This window comes from Canis aureus, chromosome 14 (assembly GCF_053574225.1).
Source record: "Canis aureus isolate CA01 chromosome 14, VMU_Caureus_v.1.0, whole genome shotgun sequence".
NCBI lineage: Eukaryota > Metazoa > Chordata > Mammalia > Carnivora > Canidae > Canis > Canis aureus.
Genome location: NC_135624.1, coordinates 43379349 through 43406045, shown reverse-complemented (window position 1 = coordinate 43406045; position 26697 = coordinate 43379349). Strand labels below are relative to the sequence as shown.

Below are 26697 nucleotides of genomic sequence, written 5' to 3'. Positions count from 1 at the left end.
TTTGAAACTCAACAATAAGAGAACAAATTACCTGATTAAAAAATGGGCTAAAGACCTCAATAGACACCTTACCAAAGAAGATTTGCTAAAAAAAAAAAAAAAAAAAAAAAAAAAGATTTGCTGATAGTGAATAAGCATATGAAAAGATGCTTCAAGGAAGGTATCATCAGGGAAATGCAAATCAAAACAATAAGAAACCACAGCACACCTACTGGAAAGGCCAAAGTCTGAATCAATAACAATAGGCCAAAGTCTGGATCAATAACAATTCCAGGGGGTGGCGAAGATGTAGAACAGTAGGAACCCCAGTCATTGCTGGTGGAAATGAAAATAGTACAGGCACTTTGGAAGATGGTTTGGCAGTTTCTTCAAAAACTAAGCATCCTCCTTTCCCATATAATCCTGCAATCACACTTCTTGGTGTTTACTCAAAGGAGATGAGATCTTATGTTCACACAAAAACCTGCATATGGAGGTTTATGGTGGGTTTATTTGTGATTGTCAACACTTGGAAGTAGCCAACATGCACTTCAGTAAATATATGGATACCGTGGCACATTCAGACAACGGAATATTATTCAGGGTTAAAAGAAATGAACTATCGATCCATGATGTGACTAAGGGAGAGCAGCCAACCCGAAAAGCTGTATGCTGTACAATTCCAACTAAATGACATTCTGAGAAAGATAAAACTATGGAGATGATAAAAAGATCAGTGGTCCCAGACCCTGGCGAGAGGAGGGAGGGATGAATGAGCAAAGCACCAAGGATTTTTTAGGGCAATGCCATGATGATGGATACATGTCATTGTAAAGCCTTGTAAAGCCTTAGGATGGATAATGCCAACAGTGAACCCTAGTCTCAAGTGTGGACTTTAGGTGAGGATGATGTGTCATTGTAGGTTCATCAATTGTAACAAATGTGCCACTCTTGTGGGGGATATTGGTGACAGGGAGGATATGTGTGTGTCAGGGAAGACAGTATATGGGAAACCCCTGTACCTTTTCCCTTGGCCTTGCTATACATTTAAAACTGCTCTAAAAATAGTGTTTAGAGCAAGGCGGGAAGATGGTACTGACATGCAGCCCCTTCCACCATGTGCCTCATCAACAAGCCCAAGAGTGAGATGACCGTAGAGGAGCTGCAGAAGCAGGAGGAGGAAGGGTTTAACCGGGGTCCACACTGTGCTCACACAGTCAGTAAAGAACAACCCCCACGTGCTCATCAACTGCCTCAGCAACAAGAAGCTTCCTGGCCACCGGAAGGCGTCTGACAGACACGGCAATAGGATGTCAGAAAATATGAAGGAGATGTGGGCCAAGGTCGCCAAGAGTGGCAAGGGCAGGTAGAAGTCCAAGCCAGTCGGCCAGGACCCCCACATCTCCAGGATGTTCCCGTGGGGACCCGGTCATCAAGGTCCTGCGCAATCTGCTCATCACTGCAGGTAGGTGCCCCCTCCCCACCATCAGAATTCTTCCCCTCAGCCTGCGGAGACTTGCCCTTTGTGATGGGAATAATAAAGTCCTGTGTTTCTTCTAAAAAATTAAAAATTAAAAATATAGTTTGCATAAATAAACAATAACATGGAAAAATGTAATTTTTAATCATGAGTTTCATCATTTAATATTCACTTTCTCCTTCTGTGATTCTGTTTTGGTGTAAATATTCTCTCTCTGGCTTTCTTCTTTTGTCCTTGTCTCTGTATGGGCTGCTAAGACAAAACACATAGACGAGTGGCTGATAAACAACAGAAACCTATTTCCCTCAGTTCCAGAGGCTGGAAAGTCTACATTTAAGGCAGAGGCAGATCTGGTGTCTAGTAAAAGCCAGCTTCCTGGTTCTGAATGGCTGCCTTTTTATTGTGTCCTCACTTGATGGAAGGGGTGAGGACGACCTGTGGGGTTAATTTTAGAGGGTCCCTCATCTCATTCATGAGGGCTCTACCTTCGTGACCTAATGACCTCTGAAAAGGCTCACCTGAAAATATCATCACACTGGGGATTAGGTTTCTAGATATGAATTTTAGGGGAACATGAACCTTCAGTGTGTAGCATGTGTCCTCTGAACCAATGTGTTTCAAAAGGCAACTTTACCATATCAGACATTAGTTTAGCTTTGGGAAATCCAAGATACAGTCATTGAGCATGTACTAAGTATCTAACTAGCACTCCTCTGGGCATCATTCCGGTGGTAAAGAGACTAACAAAACAGTCAAAGTTTTCTGTATTTTTTATTTATATCTGGGATGGCTCTCAGAGTTTTACATGTAGTATATAAGTCATTCCTCCCAACAACACCACCACAAGCTAAATATTATGATTATGCCTGTCTTAGAGATCAGACTCAGAAGGTTAATTAATTTGCTTGAACTAATATAGTAAAAATGGAGCTGGATTCAACAGGCTCTTAGAGTCTAAGTAGGGTCCCATAAATTATAAATATGAAATGTTTCCTCAAAGACTATTCTAAAGACTTATGAGAACTACAAATTCTATGGTAAGAGAGCTTTTGTAAAGACAATAGGACTTCACTCAGGCCTGGAAGCATAAGTAGATTTGGCAAGTTATAGGAAAGGATGAGAATTTTGTAGTCCAGACATCATGAGCAACGTGATAGAAGTGGGAATGGTCAAAGAAGGTTTTTGCAGTTGACACAGATTGGCCTCCCAAGGCAAGTTTCAAATATTGTCAGAGAGTAGTCACTTGGTGGGTTTAATTGATCGGCACCCATTTCCTCTTCTACAGATAAGAACACACCGATTTTTATCCAGGCGTCCACACTTCCTTGCTCAAGTTACACATTGCATAATTTGATTTCACTATTCGAGCAAGGTGCAAGGAATGTGATTAAGACTAAGTTAATATTGTCCAAATTGCTTTATTAAGTGATGGGCATCTGACTTCTTCCAGTCCTATCATAATTCTCTCGATCATAGTCATTCACACACATGTGTAAGTAATGAGGTTCAAGAGCTCTCATGAGGCCATGAGTGGAGCACTCTGCCAAGGATGGAGCCAACACTGAAGAAGGAGAACTGTGAGATGGACCACAGCTAATGAGGTCCTGGACCTGCTGAGTCTTTGTACTGGCCCAGTTGAGAAACTATACTTTTGTTGCAAAGAATACATTCTTTTTGTTTTTAAATACAGTTTGATTAGTTTTTTTTTTCATTAGTTTTTTTTTTCATCGCAAAGAAAGCATACAGATAATGACATATGAAGAAGATAATGGAAAAGCATAAATTAAAAACAAAAACATTTTGCATCCAGTTACGATTCCCCCACTTTCTAGATGAGTGACATTTTCAAGATCTTTAGCCTCTCCTTGAGTCCCAGTAGACTCGTTACAAAGCAGAAATAACCCAATTACTAAGCATTTAGTACAGATGGAATTGACAGAATGGGATTAGATGGAATAAGAATTAATATGTTCCTGAGCAATTTAAATGTGATAAAAGTGTGTTACAGTGGCCTTAAAAGAGCTGACTCAAAGGGATGGCGTGACTAGAGGGGTTAGTGCATTTATATGAATACTGTTTCACTTAAAGAACTCCAGTGCAACAAACTAGAAAACCCTAACAGTAATTAAGCATGGAGATTAGGGTCTGAGTTAGGATGTTAAGTGGAATGGGAATGAAAAGACTTGCTGGAGGAATATTTCAAAGACCAGGAAAAAAAAAAAATGATCCTCTCTAGTTCAACAGAATAAAAAAATATATTGGCTTAATTCTACTGAAGACTGATATTCTAAATGGATGTTTTATAAGAAAATAATAAAAGTTCGGTTTATGGTTCATCAAGAAATTAATACGTGAGTTACACTTGGTTTTGGAGTTTTGTAAATCTGTGCTTTTCCACGTGGTTTGTAGTTCACCGTTCAGTTAAAGACCTTGCTAAAACACATGATGCCTTGCTGCACAGCCGAGAGCTACAGAATAGAATAATATATTACAGTGAAATATTAGATTTGTATTTGGTAGAACAGTGCAGAGGAATGTAGAGTAGTTGAGATCAGGTTGAGAGTTAAATAAATCAGACAGCATGAATTTGAAAGAAACACTAACCTAAAAATAGTCATAGGTTTGGCCATGTTTATATGCTGGGAGGGAAAAAAAAATAAAGTAACACTTCAGACTGCTAAATTTCTCTCCAGCCAGGAATTATGTTTACAAAGATAAAGAAAATGGAAGAGTTGGAAAATGCTTAATAGACATAGAATCCAACCCCGGTTTCTTGGAAACGATGAGTAGAGGGGAAGACTGAAGTATCTAGAATAATAACTTTACTGCAATATTGATTTGGTTATTTTCAGTAGGTTCTTGTCCAACTTTCCATTTCTCCAAAAATAGCTCGAATTTTGAGGTAGATTGTGGATGAAACACCAAGAGCATTCACTTCAGAGAAATAGAGATTTCTGCCTCTGATGTTCCTGCTCTGATTGCAAGCTGCTTAGTTTATATGTGGCTTTATTCCCTTTACAAACAAGGAAAAAAAAAAGATAATACTCCTGAGATGATTTACAGGTTTGTTTTTTAACAGCAACTAATAAAACATAGGCTGTAAAGCATTTGGAATATATAAAATGGGGAGCTAATGCATAATCATCCGTGCTAAGATACCAGGCTGCAAAGGACAGCTCCAGTGTTCCAGGTGTTCACAGCTGAAAATGGCTAATGACATCAGAGCAGCTATAATTCATGGAAAGGACAAAGATCTAAGTTCTCCAAGCCAGAGAAGGACACAGTAAACATTGTAGGACTTTATTCGTTATTAAAATACGCAAAAATGAAATAGCCGGGGCCTCGAGCTAAGAACCCATGGCACTCTAAAATGGATTGCAAATTAGTTGCTTAGTTGATGCTAGACTATCAGAAGAATTAATCTATAATTTATGCTAAAGAATCAGTCATTTAAATTTTTCACCAGGATCTGTGTGAGCCAGATACACAAATGAAGAGGAAAAAAAGGTAATTGTCAGTCCCAATACGTTTTACTCCCTCTGTTCCTTTCGTTTTCAGCTTTTTACGTTTGCTCCATCAATACAGTCTACAATGCCTCGCACTGACCCAGTTCCTGAGCCAATTCTGATTAATTCAAGAAATACAGCGGTGCGACGATCTGGGGCCTATAACCACGTCAGGGCCTCCCTGTTCAGTCTCTGTGGTTGCCTTGTCTCGTATCTCACACCGTTCCTCTCCTGAGGGAGACTCCATGCTCGCAGTTCCTCTTTACTGATCATTTATTCCACGTTAAAACTCGTGTTTGTCCTATAAGCGTTTTTAGCTTCAACTATTATAAAATATTTATCTGTTAATCATCTGCCTCAGTTCATGACACGTCATCACCACTGGTCCCTCCAAGGCTCCTCCTTCATTTACTTCATGGTCTTTTTTTTTAAATTAAATTTAATTTTTTTTTAAACTTTTATTCACCATGACCTTTCTCAACCTCTTTCCCAGCTATTAAGAGGAAGTGGCTGTGGCCACACAATGCAAGCAGGGAGAATGAACGACATGCAGAAGTCTCGCTGCTGTGTATTGTGATGACAGTTGATGGCAAACTTCAAATCCATCAGGCAGGATTCTTAATGGTCCAGAAGCTTAAGGAATAAAGTTTGGGGTCACTGTGCCAGTCAAGAAACCATAGTCGTCTGCGGTGCTTTCCGACATCAAAGGAAACGGGAAATTGGCAGCGCAAAATGGAAATGATCAATATCAGCCTTGACCACAGGTCACTTGCAGCAAGGAGGACTAGCGGTTGCAGCCGTTTCTTCCTTGTTGTGTATTTGTGTACATGTACACACGTGTCTGTGAGGTGTGTGTCAATTTATGATTATTTTTAGTTTTTCACTATTTTTCGCTACTGTTCCTTCATTATTAAGGTGAAGGTATGTTGATGGGTTCATAGTAATCAACCTTGTATTTCGGTATTTAAGTGAAAATATATCAAAGTCAGAAAATATCAAAAGGGTAGTATGACTTAGAAGAATGAACATCACCTCAAGATGAATTAAGTAAGATTTTGTGTATCCTCTTTTGAGGGAGCAGGCTAGTGTGTTTGGGGTTTAATGTGGGACAGTTGCATTGTGGTAGTTAAAACCTATTGTGCTTATTTGGACATTAAATATGGCTCAAATGATGTGTAGGAACACCAAGAGGACAAGGCGTAGACTGTGGTGGACTCTTCTCTGTGGCTTGCTTAGGCTGGAAATTAAATTTTCAAAAATCCCCTTCCTCTAACAGATTCAGAGACGTGTGCTGACTTCCTATTTATCATCACTCCACACCCACCCACCCTTCCTCATAGCTGCGGGCCTGCTGGGCAGCAGGGACCCACGGCAGGGACCGTATCCTTGGCTGTGGATCCCACCAGTGGCTTATACATCATTCAAATTAGAATCATATAGTAGGTACCTATGTGAACCCATGAGTTTCATGAACCACAGACTCTTTTCTATTAAACAAATGAAACAGCAGACACACTTTAAATTCTACTATTTGGATAGTCCAATTTCTCATTAAGACTTTTCATAGAAAGTCTACGACTCTAGCCAACTGAGGGTCTAGTGCAATTTCTAGGCTGGGCCAACACCCACTGAGAGTTTTGAACCTCTGGTTTGTTCAGCAACTCAAATCCTGGAAAATATTGTCTTATCTCAAATTCAATTCTCTATCTCCTGACCTCTGACCTCGTTCCCTGTGCCTCATCCCACATTGGCGTGTGCGTGATGCGTGTTCAGCGCTGCTGATCCTGGGGCTGTGCTGACATCAGAGCACGTTTTGTAGGACTTCTCTCTTTAGCCTGGCTTGTGGTTCTCATGTGGTCCAGGATCAGCAGCAACCAGCAACACCTGGGATTTTATTAGGGTGAGAAGGAGCCGTGTCCCTGACCTGCTAAGTCAGAACTAGTCAGAAACTCGGGGGATGGAGCCCAGCCACCTGCACTGCAACAGTCTTTTCAGGCGACTGGGATACAATTAAGTTGTAGAACCACCGAACCGGAATGTGCCCGTTCCCCCAATCAGTCCTTCTACCTTGCTCCTCATCCCCGCGCTCTTGTTGGCCTGTGCCCCTGCGGGGTGCCCAGAGAGCAGTCACGGTACAAGTTATTCATCTACTTGCCTAATTAACATCCGTTCTATTAGGAAATAAATTAGAGAATTTTCTGCAGCCTACCTCGAATAAATTCTGAGAGTAGCTCCTGTTTACATCCTTAATTATATCGTTGCCATGACAAAAGCTGTCCACTTGGTTTTTCACGTTATTCCCCGTAGTCTTTAGTATTTTGTTCTTTATAACTTGACTAAATACCTCATTGTTTCTCCTCTTAGAAACATTTTTCAGAGGCTTATGTAGACTTTTTGCTTCTCTGGATCGGTGCATTCCTTCAACTATCTGTTGGTAAGGATAACATGATAATCGGTCATCTGTGTATACAGTTATTTATTGCTCATGTCCATATCCACAGATATTAAAGGTACGAGTACAAATAAAAATTTGTCGTCTGGGGCTATTAGGTTCTTAAATTGCTCTTGTCATATGAATGTTTCTCACTTAAAATGTATTTTTTAAGGTAAGTAAGTACTGGGATGCCAGCACAATATTTGCCATGTAGTGATTAAACACACGGCCCTAACGTTTTCCTTGCATTTCTTAGAGGGAAATTTAACAGTGTTATGGAAGATGTATAATGATGCTTTTGCTGCTGCACAATGGGGGATCCATTTTAAGCCGAGACCAAGCAGAAAATGGCTCATTTCATCAAAGAGATTTAAAAGGCCTCCCCTATCACCCAGTAGCAGAGGCTGCTGATTACCTTAGGAAGCACAGCTCCCCCTCTACGCACACACACTTCTCAGGTTAGAGAAAACAAGAACTTGGGTATCACGCAGCCACTTGCTTTCAAATGTAAAACACGTAGCAGTTTTAAGCAGAAGATATGAAAAAGAAAAGAAGTCTTCCAGAACAATCGATTTATAAACATTCAGTTCTTACAGGACTCCAACGATGCTAAAAGACTTGCTGTGTTTAGTAATGAGTCCCCTGAAGCAAGAAGTGGATACCCCAGCACGGATGCCCGGGCCTGGAACAGAGCAGAGGATCTCCAAGAGGACCCTGGCTCTACCCAAAGACATCCAGCGCTGTGGCCGAGGGGCCTTTGCCAGTGTCCTTGAGAAGCCTATCTCTCCAATTTTACTTTATTTTATTTTATTTTATTTTATTTTATTTATTATTTTATTTATTTTATTTTATTTTTTGTTTTTTTGTTGATTTTCTTTTTATATCTCTCCAATTGTAAAGCAGGAAATCTGGCACAGTCTTTAATTTCTTATATATTATACGTAGAATCAAATCTAGTTAATTTTTTATTATCAGAAAATATGAGTCACTCAGCCTGTTATCTTGTCATCCTTTTAAAGCCCCATGGTAAGTAACTTCGCCAAGTGTTATAAATAGTTAGGTGAAGAGAGAAGACTCTCTTTTGTTATTAGTAGTTTTAATACTTGGCCAGCAGAAACTCTCAGGAATTCTGTTTCAGCGAGAATTTTATTTTCATTCAGGAAATACAGAGTGATCATCTCCTTTCTTCCATGCCCTGAGTTAGCCCAGGAGGTGTGCTTGGGAACTGATGCAGCCAGCCCTTGCCCTCAAGTATTTACCACTCTAGTGGAAGAAATAGTAAAAAATACTATGGCAATCTAAAATATAAAATAATTAAAGTTATTAAGAAAAAACATAAGAATCTGAGGTAGGTGGTTGTAACGATGGAAGAGTGGTCTGAGTGCGATAGGCTAAGAATGGAAAGGATTTTTGTAAAGAAAAAAAGTTGAGAAAAATCTGAAACAGACTAAGGATTCAGCTACATAAAGGTACAAGAAAGAAGGTCCAAAAATAAAATTATTTTTACAAACACATGCTAGGAAATAATATATTTGAGATGTTAGAGGATCAGAATGATCCTAGAAGACCCTTGTGTATGGGTCATAAATAAAGGTTAAGTGGCAGAGGGGACCTTGAGTAGAGGAGAACTAGATCATACAGGTCCTTTGAGGTCAGATGAAGGTTTGGATTTTATTTTAATACGAATAAGAACTCAGGAGTTTTAGACAAGGAAGTCATATGACATAGTCATATGACTATGACATATGACAGCAGCAGATAATTTGGAATCATGTGTGTGTGGAGGGGAAAGGAATGAATTTGGATTACGGATACCAGCTACAAGGCTGGAGCAATAGTAGTCAGACAAGTTTAGACTTTAAGTCGTATGTCTTACATACACAATATTTTTACATGTCAAAGACATCTCCATATAAAGAAAAATGGGTTTGGCAATTATGAAGAAAGCTACTCTAAACATCCATGTGCAGGTTTTGGTGTGGATCTACGTTTTCAATTTCTTTGGGTTAATACTAAGGAGTTCCTGAATCTTGTGATAAAAGGATGTTTACCCTTGTAAGAAACCACTAACCTGTCTTCCAAAGTGGCAGAAGCACTTTGCGTTCCCACCAGCAGCGAAGGAGAGTTACAGCACATCCTCGCCAGCATTGGGACCTGTCAACATTCCAGATTTCGTCCAATCTCATAGTTGGGTAGTGGTGCACTTTTCTTTTTTCTTTTTTTTTTCTTTTTTTTTTTTTTAGTGCCAATAGATTTATTTGATATAAAACTTCAATTTGTAGGGAAAAGTAAAACAGTATCTGTGAAGTACAATAAGGCAAAGTACAGTGAAATGAGATATGCCTGTGTTTTTTTTAATAATAAATTTATTTTTTATTGGTGTTCAATTTGCCAACATACAGAATAATACCCAGTGCTCATCCCGTCGAGTGCCCCCCTCAGTGCCCATCACCCATTCACTCCCATCCCCTGCCTACCTCCCCTTCCACCACCCCTAGTTCATTTCCCAGAGTTAGGAGTCTTTATGTTCTGTCTCCCTTTCTGATATTTCCTACCCATTTCTTCTCCCTTCCCTTCTATTCCCTTTCACTATTATTTATATTCCCCAAATGAATGAGAACATATGGATGTTTGTCCTTCTCCGACTGACTTACTTCACTCAGCATAATACCCTCCAGGTCCATCCACGTTGAAGCAAATGGTGGGTATTTGTCATTTCTAATGGCTGAGGAATATTCCATTGTATACATAAACCACACTTTTCTATCTCAGTTTAAAAATATCAGAGGGCACAGTGGAGGTGTTCCTGGGGAAGGAGAAAAGTGAAGTGACTGAGTCATTGGGGGACAGCCATAGGCATATACATGCATTTTCCCACCATGTCTCATGGTTCAGTTTGATCCATAAATAGAACCCAATGGATGACAAATTAGTGAATTTCTTATAATCAGCGTATTAGTTAAAATATGCATTCTAAAGTTTAGGATTCTTATTACTATAGGAAGAAAGGAAGGATGAATTTTGGGTGTGCCAGAGGAGCCAATTGGAAGTCCCTGCCTTCAAAAGCACTTGTCTGCAAGATCCAGGAAATCAAAATAAAGTCAGCATATTAAATTTAAAGATTTTTTTTTAGCCGAGGAAAGTATGTGACCTCTCTCTAATAGAGACAGGAAATAATATTCTCCACAGATTCTCATAAAGAGGATGCCTGTGCAATGTAATAGAATTGTTCTTAATCATCACTACATTGATTTTACACAATAATCTTGTAACATCCTTCAATAAAAACTAATGAAATAATTCAGTAAGAAATAATGACTCTGTGGTTAAAACAATGAAGGAGATAAGGTTTTAAAATATTTTAAGTGAAGGAGTAAAAACGCATTATTGTTCCAGATACAGATAATAGAATTATCCTTGAGCACATGTAATGATTATGTGTTTCAGTAATTTGACCATGAAAGTTTGCAAGACATGCTCTCTATTCCATTAGTTCACCTTGCAGTTTAGTGGCACATATGCAGCTTCCCCTTGTTGAGGATTCCTTCAATCTCTTTAATTTTGTAAGACACGTATATATTTATTTTTATTACAATTTTATTGTACCATAAAATTGCTTATTTTGTGATTATTAGTGTACTTTCATTTAATGAAATTTATTAAACAGTTAAACAATATTTATTGCTTTTCTTGATAAATAGTAATGTATTTAACAATCATTTTAATATGCATATTTCTGCTCTTCCTCTCCTAAACTAAATTTAATTTAGGATGTAAATGTGTCTTATGAATATTTTGTTTCCAGTTCCTATTTCAATAACTGGCATAGTATATGCACTTGATTGCTGTTGTTGATTTTGCAGACAATTACACAGTACTGTGGTTAAAGGATCTCTTATTTGTTTTAATTTAGATAATGTTAGTTGAAATAAAAAATCAACACTGGTTTTTCAGTGCTTTAACAAACTAGAAATCGATTTTTATTTTATGTAAATATCCAACACTGATGTCCTGGTTGGTTGTGAGTTTTTTAAATCTATGTGGGGATTCAGGAACCCCATCCTGCGGCCCCACCTTCGCTCAGCCTTTCTTAGCAGGGGAGGAGATTCTTCAGACTGTTAAGCCCGAATGCCGTAAAGCATCCATTTTATATAATGAATTATTTTTTCCCCTAGGCATCTAACACTAGGTAATAGTTATGTGGATCCTTGGGAGAATTGATATTAGTAAAAAAAAAAATCGTTTTCTGTATTTGGTTGTATACATAAGAGCCTGGGTTGAGAAAGATTCAGAATCCTCTGCATCTAGTCTGCAGAAGAGTAATTAGCATGATTTCATTCATATGTGGAATTTAAGAAACAAAACCAGCAACAAGAACCAGAATAGAGAGATAAACAAAGAAAAACAGACTCTTAACTATAAAGAATAAACTGGTTTGGGTGGAGGGATGGGTGAAATAGGTGAAAGGGATTAAGAACTGTGTATTTACCATGGTGAGCACTGAGTGATGCATAGAAGTGTTGAATCACTATATTGCACACCCGACACTAATATAGCAATGTGTGTCAATTATACTGAAATTTATTTATTTTTATACTGAAATTTAAAAAATAAAAATAAATAAGAGGGGGGGCCCACCTATTTCTTTCAAGGCTCAGACTACCAGTGAAACATGATACTTAGACACGTTTATGTTGGCAGCAACCTGGCACCTGGCACCTGGCCCCTGGCCCCACGTGAGTGCTGGAGAAAATGGAGTCCCTAGCTTGGCAGCCCCTTGTCCCATGGGATCCCCCCCACACACACACGCTGAAAAAGAAGGAAGGAATTTGGGTGCAAAGCTCACTGCCTCTCATTCATTATTTTGTGTACCATTTCAGAGTAAAAAATGATGCTAATATCTCCTATGTTTTGAGCATCTTCTTTGACTAAAGCCATCTACTGGCTATGATGTGTAGCTTCTCAGCACAATTTATGGAACAATTAATGTTTGAAGCCAGATCTACCTGCTTATAAGTTTCATAGTTCTTTCTTTTTCCCACAGATCTGCTAACATAATTAATAATTAAAAGTCAACAGAAAATTGAGAGAAGTATTTTAACTAACTTTCATTTTTTAATGAGTTTAGGGAAAAAAAATTTTAAAGATTTTATTTATTTATTCATGAGAGGCACACAAAGAGAGAGAGGCAGAGACACAGGCAGAGGGGGAAACAGGCTCCCTGCGGGGTTCCTGATGTGGGACTCGATCCTAAATCAGAGCCGAAGGCCGATATTCAACCACTGCACCACCCAGGCATCCCTAAAGGAAAATTCTAGTCTATTTTAGGCAAGGACAGTTTGGTGCAATTCATCATACACTAATATCTCTGGAAATGTAATTTAAGAAACAATAATCCAAAAGCTGATCGAGAGAGTCAGATGAGCTAAAGCCCTGGTTTATGCAAGAAACTTTCATGGTTGGTATTCTTTCATCATTCCTACCCAACAACAAAGTGGTGCTTTAAAGTAAAGTCAAGTAACACCAAAGAATATAAAATAAAAACATAGAACTCCTATCTGTTTCCTGCCACCTCCTTTCCTCTTTGTTGGTGGAGCCACAATTAAAGGAGTGTGTGTACACACATGCACACATGTGTGGGTGTAGATGCACATATTGATTGCACATGTAATAAAAATGGAGTAATCTCATGCCTGCTATTATAAAACTTATTTCACAAAATAGCATATCTAAAATTTTGCCATACCATGGTATATATAACTAGGTAATACATATAAAAAGAAATGTAATAATTTTATTATTGATTGACATTTAAGAAGTTTCTAACATCGTTGTTATGATGATGTGTGAATCTGTATCTAACAATATATCTTTGGATGTTTCCGTGCTGTGCATATAATTCTACATCATGCATGGAGGAAGGTCTATGTAATGATTCCTTTTTTGATGGTAAACTTAGATTGTTTCTATTTTTATGTAACAACAATGCTGTAATGGGTATATTTGTAAGTATATTTGGTGAAATATGCATACATTTGTGTTTAATTGGTTACTAAAAGTGGATTTTCTGAGTCAAGGCATGAATACTATTTAAACTTATCTATAGATTTGGTCACATTACTCTTGAAAAAATACTATATCAACCTCATTCCCCCAACATTCATTCATTCCATTTCTACATCGCCTCCACTCTGAATATTTTTGGACTTCTTAATTTTCAATAATCCAGTTGGTAAAAAAGTGGTTTAACTACCCATTCCATTACTTGTGAGGTTAAACACTTATGCTTTGGCTATTTAAAATCTATTGACTTCATACTCTGACATTTTTGTTAGATTTCCATGTACTTATTTTTAGTATTCATATAAAGGCACAAATAAATAGTTGCCCTTTTCAATATGTTAACACTTTTCTCAGTTATTCACACATTTCTTAGCTTGGTTTCTTTTGTAAAATTTAGTTGTTTTGTGTCATATCTGTCAATATTTTCCCCTCATGTGTTCCGGATTCTGTTAAGTTTAGGAAAGCTTTCCACACTCTAAGATTACAAAAATGGTATTCCATATGTCTTCTAATACATTTCTGGTTTCAGATGTTTAAACTAGTTTCTTAACTTCTCTAAAAGTTAATTTCTCTCCAAGATGTAAAATAATGATCTATCTTCATTTTTATTCAAATGGCCATTGCTTATCTTAAATCCATTTCTTCCCTCCTGTTTTAAAATATTATATATTTTTTTTTTAATTTTTTTTTTTTTATGTATTTATGATAGTCACAGAGAGAGAGAGAGAGGCAGAGACATAGGCAGAGGGAGAAGCAGGCTCCATGCACCGAGAGCCCGATGTGGGATTCGATCCCGGGTCTCCAGGATCGCGCCCTGGGCCAAAGGCAGGCGCTAAACCGCTGCGCCACCCAGGGATCCCTAAAATATTATATTTTTAATTGTATTTTGTTCATGTATCTATTTCTCTATCTCTCTCTCATGACCACATTTCTCTGAGAGATCTTACATTAGGTTGTTATTTGATAAGATGTGTCTCCCATTAGTGTTATTCTTTTTTAAAAAATGACTTAGATACTAAAAATGAGACTGAAGAAAAAGAAGTTAAGGAGTCAATCCCATTTACAATTGTACCCAAAAGCATCAGATACCTAGGGATAAACCTAACCAAAGAGGTAAAGGATCTATACCCTAAAAACTATAGAACACTTCTGAAAGAAATTGAGGAAGACACAGAGAGATGGAAAAATATTCCATGCTCATGGATTGGAAGAATTAAGATTGTGAAAATGTCAATGCTACCGAGGGCAAATTACACATTCAGTGCAATTCTTTTCAAAATACCATGGACTTTCTTCAGAGAGTTGGAACAAATTGTCTTCAGATTTGTGTGGAATCAGAAAAGACCCCAAATAGCCAGGGGAATATTGAAAAAGAAAACCATAGCTGGGGGCATCACAATGCCAGATTTCAGGCTGTACTACAAAGTTGTGGTCATCAAGACAGTGTGGTCCTGGCACAAAAATAGACACATAGATCAATGGAACAGAATAGAGAATCCAGAAATTGGCCCGCAACTTTATGGTCAACTAATATTTGACAAAGCAGGAAAGACTATCCACTGGAAAAAGGAAAGTCTCTTCAGTAAATGGTGCTGGGAAAATTGGACATCCACATGCAGAAGAATGAAACTAGACCATTCTCTTACACCAGACAGACAGATACATTCAACATGGATGAAAGATCTAAATGTGAGACAAGATTCCCTCAAAATCCTAGAGGAGAACACAGGCAACACCCTTTTGAACTTGGCCACAGCAACTTCTTGCAAAATACATCTATGAAGGCAAGAGAAACAAAAGCAAACATGAACTATTGGGACTCCATCAAGATAAGAAGCTTCTGCACAGCAAAGGAAATGGTCAACAAAACTACAAGACAACCTACAGAATGGGAGAAGATATTTGCAAATGACGTATCAGATAAAGGGCTAGTATCCAAGATCTATAAAGAACTGATCAAACTCAACAGCAAAGAAACAAACAATCTAATCATGAAATGGGCAAAAGACATGAACAGAAATCTCACAGAGGAAGACACAGACATGGCCAACATGCACATGAGAAAATGCTTCGCATCACTGGCCATCAGGGAAATACAAATCAAAACCATAATGAGATACCACCACACACCAGTGAGAATGGGGAAAATTCACAAGACAGGAGACAAGAAATGTTGGAGAGGATGTGGAGAAATGGGAACCCTCTGCCCTGTTCTTGGGAATGTGACCTGGTGCAGCCACTTTGGAAAACTGTGCGGAGGTTCCTCAAAGAGTTAAAAATAAACCTGCCCTATGACCCAGCAATTGCACTGCTGGGGATTTACCCCAAAGATACAGATGCAGTGAAATGCTGGGACACCTGCACCCCGATGTTTATAGCAGCAATGTCCACAATAGCCAAACTGTGGAAGGAGCCTCAGTTTGTCTATTGAAAGATGATGGATAAAGAAGCTGTGGTTTATGTATGCAATGGAATATTCCTCAGCCATTAGAAACAACAAATACCCATTTGCTTTGACATGGATGGAACTGGAGGGGGTTATGCTGAGTGAAGTAAGTCAATTGGAGAAGGACAAACATTATATGGTTTTATTCATATAGGGACTATAAGAAATAGTAGGAGGGATTATAAGGGAAGGAGGGGAACTGAGTAGGGAAAATTAGAGAGGGAGACGACCATGAGAGAATCCTAACTCTGGGAAATGAACAAGGGGTAGTGGAAGGGGAGGTGGGTGGGGGGATGGGGTGACTGGGTGACAAGCACTGAGGGGGGCACTGGACAGGATGAGCACTGGGTGTTATACTATATGTTGGCAAATCAAATTCCAATAATATATATATATATAAAATATATATTATATATATATAAAATAAAAATAAATAAATAAATAACAACTTAGACATATTCATCCACACATCCATTCACATACACTTACAATCAATTTGGAAAGTGGGATTGTGGTAGTTATTGCAAAGAATTTTTAGACCATCATGGTGAAAAGCAATTATGTGACTAACATGGTATAGATTTCTTTTTATTCCTGTTTATTTAGATTTTCTTTTACAGCCTGTGGAAAAGTTGCATGGTTCTATTAATATGTGTTTCAAACTTTTCTTAATGTGTAAAAACATGTTATGATTTTCTACTGTATTTTCTCAGTGGATAATAATGGTATATAAGAAAATAATTAATCTTGAACTGTTGATCACATATCTACCTTGTGAGTACATGAATTTACATTGACTGAGCTCCTTTTATCTGCCATAGACCATGTAATGTGATTTTCTTCCTGCATTCTTTCATTTAATTCTTACCAAAAAGTAGATAAATAAAAGGTAATGTTATTTCCCCGTTTGAGAGAATGACAAACCCACACTAACGTGATTATTGTGTGACAACTAGTAGTTGGAGGAGATACAAGTCAGATCCGAGTGCCTCTGTCTCCACGGTCAGAACTCTGAACACTGGGCTGTTGTCTGAGTGCTTGTGTTTTTTCATGTGAAATTCACGATTTGCTAGTAGATAATTTCTTAATTTCAAAAGATAATTATCTTTTGAAAATATTTGTGATTGGGGGGTTCTATGTAAGACTTTTTTTTTCTGTTTTCTTATTGCATAAGCTGGAATTTATGGGCCTATTTTTACCAGAAGTTTTAACCGACTTTTGCCAATATTCCAATATTTCAGAAAGGGCAGATCTGTTTGTGAACACACTCTTGAGTTCATTACAAATAAGAAAGCACTTCAGAAATATTTCAAAATTTCAAGTGTTGTGAGGAAAAACGAACTTTATTAGCAATATCAGATTTCAAAGTTTGCAATTTAATTTTGAGGAAAAATTTTATCTCAAAGAACGAATTAACAACCCCCATTGAAATCATATTTTTTTGGCTGACTCTGCAGGCTTTGACCTACTCCACAGAGGTAGTACCTCTTCAGAATACTTTTGTGGTCTAGTGATTGTTTGCTAATTTGTATCTTTAAAGTAGTAGAGAAAGACTTACATATCCTCTAAGCTGCCCCACCTTTTTTTTTTTTCCTAAAATCTATTTTGTATCTTTTAGGCTACCAGTAAAGGTCAATTTTTTGGCTTTGCCTACTCTGAGAAGGCATTGATAGGAAGAAACTAGTTATTGAATGATCAAACTGCATCAAGAATATTGATAAGCATTTTCTCTTATTTTATCTCAGCTCTTCTCATTTAATTCTCACAAGAAACATATGAGGCTGGTATTACTTTTCATATTTGTAGATATCAGACAATTATTTTTAGATCCCTTGGTGATTTATTTATGTTTAAAGATTTTATTTATTTGACGCAGAGAGAGAAAGAGAGAGAGAGAGAGAGAGAACACAGAAGTAGGGGGAGAAGCAGGCTCCCTGCTTCTGACCTGGTACTTGAGGTGGGGCTTGATCCCAGGACCCTGGGATCATGACCTGAGCTGCAGATGGACTTTTTTTTTTTTTTTTTTTAATTTTTATTTATTTATGATAGTCCCAGAGAGAGAGAGAGAGAGAGGGGGCAGAGACATAGGCAGAGGGGAGAAGCAGGCTCCATGCACCGAGAGCCTGACGTGGGACTCGATCCCGGGTCTCCAGGATCGCGCCCTGGGCCAAAGGCAGGCGCTAAACCGCTGTGCCACCCAGGGATCCCTGCAGATGGACTTTTAACAGACTAAGCAGCCCAGGTGCCCCTTCCTTGGTGATTTAATTCCTCACCTTTAAACATCCCACCTGCTACCTATTTGCCTCTCTGTTCATTTATCAGTTAGCAAATGTGATTTCATGTATGTACAACTAAATGCATGAAAAATTAACTTATTTGTTTGCATGTATATTTATATAATGTTGCTGAGAGAGCTTAGCCTGTGGGTGAGATGAATATTGCTTCACATATTAACAGTATAGTTTACTTACCTAGTAAATTGGTGCACATCACCCTACTGCTCTGTGCCAGAGTTCCTTCAGTGGTAAAACGGGAGGAATAACATTTATATGATAGTGGTGTGGGAAAGATTAAGAGAACCTGGGATAAGTGCTGAGTTACAATATCTGGTACAGTCTATATTAATATAAACTACCGTTAATAACGCTCACAATGCATCTACTTGAAAAATGAAGAGAAACACTTACTGGTGTCCTAGATTTCTTTTCTGAAATATGTCTCTGTTTAAAAACTGAAAAAAAAAAATCTTGAAGAAAACAGTATTTTGCTATGACTGTTCTTTTTACCGGCTCAACATAAAATGATGGCAAAAATTATGATACATAAGAAGAAAGAGAATTTAAAATTGAGAGTTTTCCAAAATCAGAGTTGTAGAGTAAAGCAATGATAAATTCTGGGACTTGGATGGAGATTTTTCTTCAAGTGAATACTGAGGGGTTTTTAAGGTTTTTTTTTTTTTTTTTTTTTTCTGCCTAGATGTCTAATGCCTTTAGTACTGCTTAGAAATATTCCAAATCACAAAGCTGTCTAGCAAATGGAATAAACAAGTCATTCTTTTTTTTTTTGTTTAATGGCTCAGTGCTATTGAATGCATATATAATCAAAATTTCATTTAGTTTTAAATATTTGCCTCAAAAAAATCTCTTTGCCACAGCTCGTCAGTCGTTTGTACATTCTCTGTACACATATTTCTTGTCATCTAACTATAAAATTAAGAGATACATTTTAATAAATTATTCAGATATAAATTGCTGCTGCATTTGAAGCATACAAATGTGATTGATCAGATGCTGCCAGAATGTTATATGGGGTATAAAAATTAAATAAATAGAATTTGTAATTGGTGAATCTCATAAAAATTAATTATCTAGATAAATTGAGTATATTAGATCCTTAAAAATTACCATCTGAAATCCATGTCATTAAATAATTTATCGTCTTGTATGTTTGTCAAACTATTAAAATTTTCTAGCCAGTATTTTAGAAGTGGATCATATTAGAGAATTTCTCAGTGTCTTTGTTTTAAAGGTTCAGGGTTAATATTTATCAAACTTTCTTATGTATCCGATGCATTTGAGAATAAAGTAGCCAGAGAAACACAACTCCAGAAAAAAAAAATTCATGTTAGGAATTGTGGCATATAGAGATACGAAACACTCAGGTTACCCCCAGAAAACAAAGACTTGCTGTCCAGCTGCAAAGCATGGGAGTCATCTGGAAACCTTCAGCTCTCAGTTCTTTGGAGTCCACCTCAGTCTTCAAGGTCATGCTATTCTTGGGTGATTCTCAGACACTGATTGATTCAAGAAGTGGTTTAAAAGCCTAGTGATGTCCACACATGTGGACAGGCTTCACCCCAAAGCCTTCTTATGCCATCATCATACATAAGATGGCATAAGATGGTGGGTCTGCATCTTGGCCTGATGGCTCCTCTGCCCATTCCTACGTGATCTCCTTCCCCTTCCCAGATGGCACTCTCCTGAACACCCGCGTTGCTAACTTGCTCTCAGCTTCTGCCTCCTAAATAATGTGACCATCTCAGGAATTGAACTCAAATGTTTTGGCAACTACATTATCACATTTGAGAAGTGAAATAGATTTTCTGAAAACAATATGCTTACCGTAGCACCCCAAAACTGCTTGAGTATAATTACAGTGTTTTCCACCAACACTAGTGGAACTACAACTGGCTTTAGTCATTTGCATGCTTCGTTTACATCATCACATATTATTGATGACCACCTCTTTCTCGTTAGTGATCTTGCATTATTTACAAGCTGAAGGAAGCAATCCAGGAGCCTCCAGAACTCACATCCCGACCAACCTGAACTATTGGATGTTGGTGTCAAATTTTCACATTAACATTTCAGTGCAGTAAAACACACTGCTCGTTCCTCAGTTGGTCATCACTCCTCCTACCAATCTTTGTGTTTTTTTGCTTCTTCAGTTACCTCAATAGGGTGTCTATTTGGGGAAAGAGAGTTAACATTGTTTTAGCTGGTAGCTTTGATTCTCGTAGTAGAGAATGTATCCTTATTCTAAAGTAAGCTACTTCCCTCCCTTTGCAAGAAATAATAGGAAAATCTTGATGTTTGTATCCAGAGTGGTTGGAATATAAATATTTGTAATAGTCACAATGACAGAAAGTTTCCAGGACCAGGATGTAGTCAAGAGGGCACAAATTTCATTCATTCTGGATCCCTAGAGATAGAAGGAACCTCTAGCTACTGGTTAAGTTATAGTAAGACTAAACACTCCAAACTTGGTTTGGTTCAGTAATATCAGCACTGGTGACATCAGTCCCGACAAAGAAGTGGGTCACACTGAAAGTGAAATTGATATGGGTAACCCGAAAATATGTTTTATTTTTCCTACAGAGATGCATTTATTTATTTATTTGTAGAGTATTTCTGGATGCTTCTAATATGCCAATACAGAGCAGTTAAGGTTGGCCCTGAACTGTTCTAGAAGGTTTTAGAAATTCTACTCTAGGTCAAGCTGGAGTTAGGTACTTGCTTGTACAATAATAAAATAAAGTCAACACTGTCTTTTCCTTCTGGCATGGTGTTAATGACAAGTAGACCAAAGGATAAGGATATGGGGAGAGATCAGTGCCACTGAATAGAAAGTACAGGACGCCATGGGAGCATATCCGACATGCCCTAATGCCGATGGGGGGAAGTTGAGCCACTGATGGCCGATTATAGGAAACGATGACCAAATTGAGAACTGAAGGGTGTGAATGTAAGAGGTGGGGCCTGTTTCTTGCATAGGGAAGGGTGGAGAGGGTTGAGGAGAGGGAGCAGCATGTATGAAGACCCACAGGCCAGAGAGAACTTGTGTTCTCTTTTCGAACTATTGGCAATTTCTCCAAAAGGTCTGTGGGATAAAGGGAAAGAAATGTCATGTGCAGTTAGGTAAGAAACAGTCCAGTCTTTCACTGAGCTAGCCTTTATTGTGCCTTGTGTCTGCGGGGTGATCATGTCGTCTTCTGCACCTCCTGTGCCGGAAAATGCATCCTCTGCCTTGGAGCAACGATGCACATCCCTTCTGTGAAGACTTTCCTGACAGCCAGCGCAGGTCTAATCATCTTCCTCTGTATTGGGAAGGCTAAGATGACCTTAGGATAAAGGGGCCGAACAGTTAGATCCATGAACTGTTGCCAGAGCAGAGTCTTTGATGTTGGTAGAAAGGAAGTGTTGGGTTGCACACCCACCAGCAGATACAGAGTCACCTCAGGCAGAAAGTGATCCTTTCATCAGTGGGGATTGAGACCCATGATGAGAGTGAGTGAAAGGCCACTGGTCCCTCAGAACCAGGCACGACACACTCCAGTGGGCGAGGCCGAAGCTGTAGTAGCAGCTAGTTGCCACTTAGAAGAACCACACCAAACAGCTAGCGATATCAAGCAGCACTCACGGGAGGAACATATATCCCTCCCCAAATGTTATTACATGAAGATTATTATTTGCACAAATAAGGACAAAGGCCTTCTGTGGTTTATCGAATGAAAAGAAACGGAAACGAGAAGCCAGGTCCAGAAACAGAGGCCAGTACCTGTGCCTGTGTCTTGGAACCCACAAACAGAAACATTTTGGGACTACAGATGTAAAGATATTCTGTATGGGGACATTTTTTCCCCCACACTTGTTAAGGATTCTCAGCGGCTCTGGAAGTACGCAACTGGTGGTTTCACAGTATATTATTTACTATTTGTCCATGACAAATTGTAGAATAATCATATACTTTTTTTTTCTAATTTCAGAGTTTGCATCTAGTACAAGTGCATTCAGAACAAGTGTTCTCTCTCTCTCTCTCTCTTTTTTTCCTCTTTCTTCAAAAATTTCAAGGCAGAGAACACAAGCTAGTATTGCTCATGTCATCCTACAGGGCCCTTTTCGATCTAAGACTCTGTTACGCAACTTTGGTAGTCTGATGAGTACCCCTTGTACAAAATGTAAGTTAGGGAGGCCTACGTCTGTCTCAGTGTCCTCAGTATATATATACATAACACAGTGCTTTGTCCATATCTTTGCCTTAATATTTTTGTTTTGTGTACGTGTGCACATTTGTGTGCACATGTGTGTATAGGTATACGTAATGTACTGTATCTATACATAGGTACACAAATGTATATATACACAAAATATTTTATCCATCACTGAATTATGAGATTCTCATATGAAGGGACTTCGTGTTACCTGACGTCACAGGTCTGGTATAGGTGTCTCTTATACTGTTTTGATAGATGAATTAAATAAATGAATGGATTCATGGCCAAAAATTATTTGGCACAGTAACACAGTTGAATTTTAAAGTGCAGTCTTAAAATAGTATCGCTAAATTATATTTTGAGATATTTAAGTTGAATTAGAGGAAGCTGAATTTTCAGAAGTAATCAGTGAGAAATCAAGCTTTGCAGATGAACCTGAGGGAATCTCTGACAGTTATGCAGAATGGCAGCTGACAGAGTAGATCATGTTAGCTCACACACATGAGAGGGTATAAAATGTTTCTTTGTCTTGCCATATTTCTATCCCTGAGGCGTGTGGTATGATGTTTTTTTGACAGTAAGGACAAGAAGCGGAGATTAAAGAAGTTCTATAAAGAAGACTGTAGTGAAGGTGCCAGAGTAACTCATGACTACAACCTTTTATACTATATATAGAGATAGTGATATATTTCTCTAAAATATCCATAAATACATTTTTCAATGGTATATTTTCATAATTGGATCGTTTCATAAATCCCTTAAGGATCTTACAAGATGAGTACTTTCCTTTTGTGAATTCCCTTGGAGAGTGAATAATCAGTTCTTAATTTACTACATTACGTATTGAGTTTTCTTAAGAAAAGAAAACCATGTATATTTGGACATTTCTGTAGGCTTATTTTTCACATATCTAGAGAGAAACAATATACACCAAAATTAAAATATTGGGTGAGAGCCAACCTCGCATTATCTGGCAGTGAGGAAATAACTCTGCTGGTATAAAAGAAAATACTTATAAAAGCATGTTAAATGGCATGGTTATATGCACATACCACATTAAATGTAGAACAACAAGAGAAATACAATAATTTATATAAAAACTTTCCTCCAAAGAGAGCAAAGTGTTCTCCAGTGCATTATCTCATTTAACCTTAACGTTCTACCCTGCTAGGAAAGCAACTGAATTTACCGCCTACAAAATATTATGAATTCCCAGTTCTCCCAATACATCCTGAAATAGAATAGCTTAAATCAGACAAAAACTTTATGAGCTTGCTTAAAAGCTGAATCTAAGCTATGGATATTGTTATCACCACAAGGTTTAAAATTACTTCTTTTAAAACAGGAGCTCCTACAATCTAAATCTAACCTGGAAAAGATTACAAATAGTTTCAGGAAAAACATGAATTTCTTAAGACATCACTGCTTTTGGCCAGGCCACAAGCCAGAAGAGGAGTCCTTAGTGATTTGACAGAGGTTTGATGATGGCTCCTCTGTCATTCATCTCTTAGTTTAAGAAATTAGTCTTGTTCTCCTAAATTTTCATTTCCTCTTACCTGGACCACCAATATCTATTTTTCCTTCCACTGGCTCCATCCAATAGCCAGTCATCCTTTTAAAATGAAAGCTACAGGATGTCTATTTGAAATTTGTCAGAGGCACAAAGATAGTTTAAATGGGATATGGTGAAGTTAGGAACCAGACCTCTCTTTCTTTGTCATCGTGTCGTGTTCATCTCTTCACTTTTCTCCAACAACCTTGCCATAAATCTGACGTAGGACTTTTGGACTTACTCTTCCCTCTTCCTGGATCTCTCCTCCCTTGGAATTTACAGAGCTCCTCCTTAGCCTCCCTTCAATCAGATCTCTGCTCAAAGACCACCTCCTCACAAAACCCTTCCCTGAACACCATAATTAAACCAGAATCCATCTTTCCTCTACAAAACCAGCCTGGGAGACTCTTGCTTCCTGATATTTTCCTTTATATAATTCAGCACTCTCTGACAAAACCTTGTTTATATTTTTGCTGTATTCATTTATCAGTGGTCTTTCTCACTGAAATTCAAGTGCCATAAAGTTAAGTCATTTAACTTACTGCTGTGATTAGAGCAACACGCTGCCTCTGGAGGGGCTCATTGTATATTTGATGAATGAGTGAATGAACACATCTAAACAAAATCTCTGTCATTGTCTCCCTTGGATATATTTCACCTAATCAATAATGGAGGTATGACTAATTAGATATTTCTATTCTTTTGTTCGGATAAGCTGGTTACCAATATAGGATTTTTAGAAGGTAACAGAATCTGTTATAAGTAAATAGTAACATGAATGAATAAAAAAAAATTATTATGCACTCAAAGATATCTTACATTTTCACTGAGAATGGTCTTGCTCTTCAGAATTCAATCCTGAAAGAAAAGATCAATTCTGTCTCAATAATATTGTCCTAAATCAGTAAAATTTAATGGGGGGGGGGTGTAATAAAATTCTTTAAAGTACTAACTAAAAATATGGAAATTCCTTTTCCCAAAATGCGTTTTAACCAATATTCAAAATATGATGCATTCGAGTTCAGTGAACATGGGTGTAAGATTAAGAACTGCAGCTATAGACTCAGAATATTTAATGTTATAAAGAGTCTTTAAGATCCCCTGGTCCAAACTCTTCATTTTAAAAGTGAATAAATAGAGAGCACGGCTTGTGGAAGGTTACACAACTGTTGAGTGATAGGTTAATATTTCAATAGAACATGAAAACCCAGTGCTTTTTCAATAACATTTATGTTGAAAAGATTTTTCAAATTTAAATTTCTGACATAACACTTTTTACATGTCCTGAAATCAGTTGAAAGTCTCTGATATATTAAAGTGTGAATTCCACAGGAAAGAAAGTTCTACTAGGTCCTCCATTATAATACTTGTTTTTCCAAAGTACTCTGTAAATACCTTTCATCCATCTTTGAAAATCTACCTATTTACATTCTATCAAGTCCTTTTAAAACTTCATCAGTAAAGTATATCATCATCTATGCTAAATAAATATTCCCTGAAAATATTACATCCATTCTGTAATGCTGCATTCTGTTGTTTGAGAATTACATGATGTAATGTTATTTTCCTCAGCTTAATTTATTGGAGAAAATTTATAGCATGTCCTCTAATTTTAAAAAATATTTATTTACATGGAGATATTTTTTGAAATTTCAGAAACTGTATTTTCATTTCTAGAATTTTCTGTTTGTTTATTTGTATTTTTTATTTGCATCCATTATCCTTCACTAAGCCTAAAGACTTTTCTTGTCTATGTGTTTTGTTGTTGTCGTGAACACGCCTAACAAAGACATTTCACATGCCATTTCCCCAACTTACAGTGGTTGGACTTAAGATTTCTTGACTTTACGATGGTGCAAAAGGGCTACACACTCAGTAAAAGCCATATTTTGAATTTTGAATTTTCATGTTTTCTTATTGACAGGGAAGCTGGATAGTGGCATCGATCAGCAGATCCCAGTCAGGCTATGATCGTGAGGGTAGACAACAGATACGCATACCAAGATTCTGTTTTTCATTTTCATTACAGTAGTCAATCAATTACATGAGATATCCCCCACTGTGTGATAAACTAGATTTTGTGTTAGATGATTTTGCCCAACTGTAGACTAGCGTAGGCCTTCTGAGCAGATTTAAGGTAGGTGAGGCTAAGCAATGATGTTTGGTAGGTTATATGTATTTAAATGCATTTTGATTTATGATACTTCTCAACCTGTGATGTGTTTACTGGGACACAACCCCATCATAAGCTAAGGAAGGTCTGTACTTCTGTTTCTTAGCTAGTAAGACTAGTGTGCACGTTAGTAGAGTTGAGAAAACATAACCAGGGCTAAGTGCTTCTGGAAAACCCCAAAGAAATAAATAAGCTAAATAAATGAGAATCAGAAATTTTGTTATTGGTACAGTAAATATGAAAATAATTTAACTTGAGTAAAATCTATATTGTGAGGAAGTCTTTCTAAATTTTAGTCTTAGTGTAGGTCAGGTTTTCTGATTAGATTTTTAAAACCTCATGAGTAATCTCTTAAATGGTTATACATCTATGTGTATATTTGACAAATAGTATTATTTCATTTACCCCTTTTTTTAAGGGGGAGGAGCAGAGGAAGAATGAGAGAGAGAATCCCAAACAGATTTTCCCCCTGAGTGCAGAGCCTGACAAGGTGCTCCATCTCACCACCCGGAGACCATGACCTGAGCCAGAATCAAACGCCAGACACTTGACCAACTGAGCCACCCCAGGT

General features: G+C 37.7%; 1 pseudogene; it reads left to right on the top strand.

Moving 5' to 3' along the window:
• The first annotated feature begins 1096 nt into the window (after positions 1 to 1096).
• LOC144283011 (small nuclear ribonucleoprotein Sm D2 pseudogene) lies at positions 1097 to 25924 on the top strand (annotated as a pseudogene).
• The last annotated feature ends 773 nt before the right edge of the window (positions 25925 to 26697 follow it).